This window comes from Canis aureus, unplaced genomic scaffold (assembly GCF_053574225.1).
Source record: "Canis aureus isolate CA01 unplaced genomic scaffold, VMU_Caureus_v.1.0 ptg000444l_RagTag, whole genome shotgun sequence".
Taxonomy (NCBI): Eukaryota; Metazoa; Chordata; class Mammalia; order Carnivora; family Canidae; genus Canis; species Canis aureus.
In genome coordinates, this window is record NW_027554621.1 from 1 (window position 1) to 5,803 (window position 5,803).

A 5,803-nucleotide genomic window follows, 5' to 3' on the forward strand; every position below is an offset into this window, starting at 1 on the left:
TGCTATGATTTTTCGTAGTTGAGTTTGATTTAGTCCGCCTCAGCCTCCTACTAGAACGGATGCGAGGGCTATTAGTATAAGAAGGTTGGTGTTAATTGATGGGGAGATTTGATATAGGATGGATATAGGTGCGATTTTTTGTCATGTTAGTAGGATTATTCCTGATATAAGTGTTACTCCTTGTGCTACTTCGGGAACTCAGAAGTGGAATGGAGATAGGCCTAGTTTTATTGTTAGGGCGGTGGTTATTATGATGGATGCGATGGGGTTTGAGATTTTTGAGATTACTCATTGGCCGGAGTAAAGAAGGTTAATGGTGACTCCTATTATTAGTAATATTGAGGCAGTAGCTTGTGTAAGAAAATATTTTGTAGAGGCTTCTATGGCTCGTGGATTATACTTTTTTATGAGGATAGGGATGATGGCTAGCATGTTTATTTCGAATCCAATTCAGATCAGTAATCAGTGCGAGCTTAGTATGACGATTATGGTCCCTGCCATGATAGTTGCTATAATAATAGTGAGAATAGGGGGTTTTATTAGTACGGGAAGGGTATAAACCAACATTTTCGGGGTATGGGCCCGATAGCTTAATTTAGCTGACCTTACTGTAGAATATAGTGTAAGTTTGGTAGCACGAAGATCTTTGAATTCTTAAGATTAGGTTCGAAGCCTATTATTCTAGAAATAAGAGGATTTAAACCTCTATTATTTACTCTATCAAAGTAACTCTTTTATCAGACATATTTCTTATGTTTGGGGTGGGATACTCGCGGTAATAATGGGTAAGGCAACATGTCATATGCATAGGGCTAAAGTTAGGGGTAGAAAATTTTTTCACAATAAGTGTATTAATTGATCATAGCGGAATCGAGGGTATGATGCTCGAATTCATAGGAAGCAGATAGTTAGTAAGAGGGTTTTTATAGTGAAGTTAATAGAGTAGAGTTCTGGTATAAATGGGTTGTGGAATGCACCGAAGAATAGAATTGTTGTGAGGATATTTATTATAATGATATTTGCGTACTCTGCTAGAAAGAATAGGGCAAAAGGACCCGCTGCATACTCTACGTTAAATCCAGAAACTAGTTCGGATTCTCCTTCAGTTAAGTCGAAGGGGGCTCGGTTAGTTTCTGCTAGAGTAGAAATGAATCATATCATGGCTAGGGGCCAGGCCGGAAAGATTAGTCATATATGTTCTTGGGTGATAATTAGTGTGGATAGTGTAAATGACCCGTTTATTAGGAGGACTGATAGGAGAATGATTGCTAGTGTTACTTCATATGAGATTGTTTGAGCTACTGCTCGGAGGGCTCCGATTAGAGCGTATTTGGAGTTTGAGGCTCATCCTGACCAAAGGATGGAGTATACGGCGAGACTTGATATTGCTAGTATGAATAGGACTCCTAAGTTTATATTAATGAGTGGGTAGGGCATTGGGAGAGGGATTCATATAGTTAGGGCTAGTGATAGAGCTAGAATGGGGGCTAGAATGAATATTGATATGGAGGATGTAAGTGGTCGTAGAGGTTCTTTTGTGAAGAGTTTTACTGCATCTGCGATTGGTTGAAGGAGGCCGTAGGGGCCTACGATATTAGGCCCTTTTCGAAGTTGTATGTAGCCTAAGACTTTTCGTTCAACGAGGGTGAGGAAGGCTACGGCAAGAAGGATTGGGATGATAAGAGAGATAATGTTGATAAAGAACATTTTGTTAGGGAGAGGAATTGAACCTCTGATAATAAAGGTTTAAGTTTTACGCAGTTACCGGGCTCTGCCACCCTAACAAAGCCCCTTTTCTCGGGCTTATGAGGAGATAAACTGGTTAGATTGAGTTGACTTCATCTATTAGTTTTAAGGCGCCTTTGTGAGGTAGGCCTTACATCCCTTGTCCTTTCGTACTGGGGGAGGTTATATAATAGATAGAAACCGACCTGGATTACTCCGGTCTGAACTCAGATCACGTAGGACTTTAATCGTTGAACAAACGAACCCTTAATAGCTGCTGCACCATTAGGATGTCCTGATCCAACATCGAGGTCGTAAACCCTATTGTCGATATGGACTCTTGAATAGGATTGCGCTGTTATCCCTAGGGTAACTTGTTCCGTTGATCAAAAATTATTGGATCAATAAGTGATGTTATATTTTGACTTGTGGGTCTAAATTTTAATCACTCGGGAGTTTTTTTATATTCCGAGGTCACCCCAACCTAAATTGCTAACCCACAATAATGGTGTAATGTTATGCCTTGTAGGTATTTAGTATCCATAAGTTTGGGTTAGTTAATTAAAGCTCCATAGGGTCTTCTCGTCTTATTGTGGCATTCCCGCCTCTTCACGGGAAGGTCAATTTCACTGATTGGGAATAAGAGACAGTTAAACCCTCGTGTGGCCATTCATACAAGTCCTTATTTAGAGAACAAATGATTATGCTACCTTTGCACGGTCAGGATACCGCGGCCGTTAAACAAGTGTCACTGGGCAGGCAGTGCCTCCAATACTAGAAATGCTGGAGGTGATGTTTTTGGTAAACAGGCGGGGTTTGTGTTTGCCGAGTTCCTTTTACTCCTTTTAATCTTTCCTTAAATGCATGCCTGTGTTGGGTTAACAATAGGGTAGATAAGTATTTCATTTTTGGGTTGATATTATCAGATTGTTAACTATCAGTGGTCTATCCGTTTCTGATATAAGCTTATGCGGGGAGAAAATAGTTCTTGTTACTCATACTAGCATTGTTGCTTCTATATTTAAATAGAATGGCCCAGGAGGTATAATTAGGAGTTGATGTAATATGATTGGGATTAAGTTATATTGTTTGTTGAGCTGGAACGCTTTCTCAATTGGTGGCTGCTTTTAAGCCAACTATGGTGATGTTAGTATATACTCTCTAATAAAGGTTGTATCCTGATTCTAAGAAGCTGTACCTTCTTAGACTATATTTTAAATTTACATTAAAATTTTGTTTTTTTTTAGGTAAATTTAAAGTTGAACTAAAATTCTGTTTGTGGGCAACCAGCTATCACCAGGCTCGTTAGGCTTTTCACCTCTACCCACAAATCTTCTCACTATTTTGCTACATAGATGAGTTGATCCTTTTAGATTGTTTATGGGTAGCTCGTCTGGTTTCGGGGAGCTTAGCTTAAGTTCTCTTTGTTAAGTCGTTTCTGGCTAGTTCATTATGCAAAAGGTAAAAGGGGTAATCTTTGCTGTTTAATACTGTTAAGATGTCTTTCATCATTCCCTTACGGTACTATCTCTATCGCTCCAATTAAAATTTCTATCTCCTATACTTTTATTATTTAACTAAATGTTTTACTTTATATGTCTGTGATACTTAAGTTTGGGGTTAGTTGGGCTAGCTTTTGTTCAAAGTGGTCATAAGTAATGAAATCTTCTGGGTGTAGGCCAGACGCTTTAGTTAAGCTACACTTTGATTAATCCAAGCACACCTTCCGGTATGCTTACCTTGTTACGACTTGTCTCCTCTTGTGTCTTAGTTAAGTTAATATGGTTATGGTTGTGTCTTATTACTTGAGGAGGGTGACGGGCGGTGTGTGCGTGCTTCATGGCCCTATTCAATTAAGCTCTCTATTCTTAATTTACTACTAAATCCTCCTTCAGTTTTTAATTTCATAAAAACGTTCGTGGAATGTTCTTGGGTAGAAAATGTAGCCCATTTCTTCCCACCCCATAAGTTACACCTTGACCTAACTTTTTTATGTAAAATGATTGTGCTTACTATTCTACCTTTTGAGGGTTTGCTGAAGATGGCGGTATATAGACTGAATTAGCAAAGGGTGGTGAGGTTTATCGGGGTTTATCGATTATAGAACAGGCTCCTCTAGAGGGATATAAAGCACCGCCAAGTCCTTTGAGTTTTAAGCTATTGCTAGTAGTCCTCTGGCGAATTATTTTGTTGTAAAATTATCTATGTTTAGGGCTAAGCATAGTGGGGTATCTAATCCCAGTTTGGGTCTTAGCTATCGTGTAGTCAGATTATTATAAAGTCACTTTCGTGGTCTATTTTATGGTAACTGTAGCTTTTTACGGCTTAGTTAAGTTTTAACTTTAGTGCAAAGGTATCTTAAACACGCTTTACGCCGTGGGCCTATTAGTTTGGGTTAATCGTATGACCGCGGTGGCTGGCACGAAATTTACCAACCCTTTTTAGTATGGCTTAGTCAAACTTTCGTTTATGGCTTAATTTTTATCACTGCTGTATCCCGTGGGGGTGTGGCTTAGCAAGGTGTTATGAGCTACTTAAGAGTGTGCTTGATACCTGCTCCTTTAGATCACTGCTGATTTTAAGGGCATTCTCACTGGGGCGTGGAGACTTGCATGTGTAAGTCTACTAAGAACTAATAGGAAGGCTAGGACCAAACCTTTGTGTTTATGGAGTCGTGCGACTCATCTTGGCATTTTCAGTGCCTTGCTTTATTAATTAAGCTACATTAACTTATACTGAAATTGTAGTGTGTATAATAAATAAAATACATAGTAAATATGAGAGGAAAAAAAAAGGGGATGCTATCTATAGATAGACCACGAGATCGAATGCGTGTAAGACTGTTGTGTTAAGTTAACTAGAGTAGCAATACATTTGTATACAATTTAAATAAAGCTTGTGAGTATTGTATGCACTTAGTCCTGTTTTTGGGGTTTGGCAGGACATAAATAAGTGTATAATAGATGACATGAGTTTATGGGGGGTAAGGGGGGTTTGTATAAGTTAACTTAATGTCTTGCGCGTGTACGTACGTGTACACACGTGTACGTACGTGTACACACGTGTACGTACGTGTACACACGTGTACGTACGTGTACACACGTGTACGTACGTGTACACACGTGTACGTACGTGTACACACGTGTACGTACGTGTACGTACGTGTACGTACGTGTACGTACGTGTACGTACGTGTACGTACGTGTACACACGTGTACGTACGTGTACACACGTGTACGTACGTGTACACACGTGTACGTACGTGTACACACGTGTACGTACGTGTACACACGTGTACGTACGTGTACACACGTGTGTCCTAGAATTATATGTCCTGAAACCATTGACTGAATAGCACCTTGATTTTATGCGTGAGTTGATAAATGATAATGAATAAGTCCAGCTACAAGTTATTTGACTGCATTAGGGCCGCGACGGGCATATTCCCTGAGAGCAGAAGATAAGTTAGAGTTAGTGCCGTTGCGGTCATAGATGAGTGATAGCAGATTCCCCCCCTAAAAATAAAAGATACCAAATGCATGACACCACAGTTATGTGTGATCATGGGCTGATTAGTCACTAGTCCATCGAGATGTCCCATTTGCGAGAATTAGTAGGATTGGAATAAATAGAGTCATGGCCCTGAGGTAAGAACCAGATGCCAGGTATAGTTTCATGATAGTAACCCCCACATTAGCATGGGCCCGGAGCGAGAAGAGTGACATTACAGGCAAGGATTGATGGTTTCTCGAGGCATGGTGATTAAGCCCTTATTGGACTAAGTGATATGCATCTAGTTACTGTTGAGGATCAATGGGTTGTGGAATTGGACTAGACATGTCCTATGTAAAGATATAATATCATGTACATGCTTATATGCATGGGGCAAGCCATTAATGCACGACGTACATAGGGGAGGGAAAGAAGGATTTTTTGGAGATACTGACATAGCACAGTAGAGGTGGTCCAATATATGAATGTAGGGGGTGTCAGGGAATAGTTTAAGAAGAATTTCAGCTTTGGGTGCTGATGGTGGAGCAAGAGCTTCTTCCTTGAGTCTTAGGGAGGGCGACTACTC

General features: G+C 40.0%; 1 pseudogene; it reads right to left on the reverse strand.

Moving 5' to 3' along the window:
* Positions 1-3,431: 3,431 nt before the first annotated feature.
* LOC144310126 (18S ribosomal RNA) lies at positions 3,432-4,386 on the reverse strand (annotated as a pseudogene).
* Between the last annotated feature and the right edge of the window lie 1,417 nt (positions 4,387-5,803).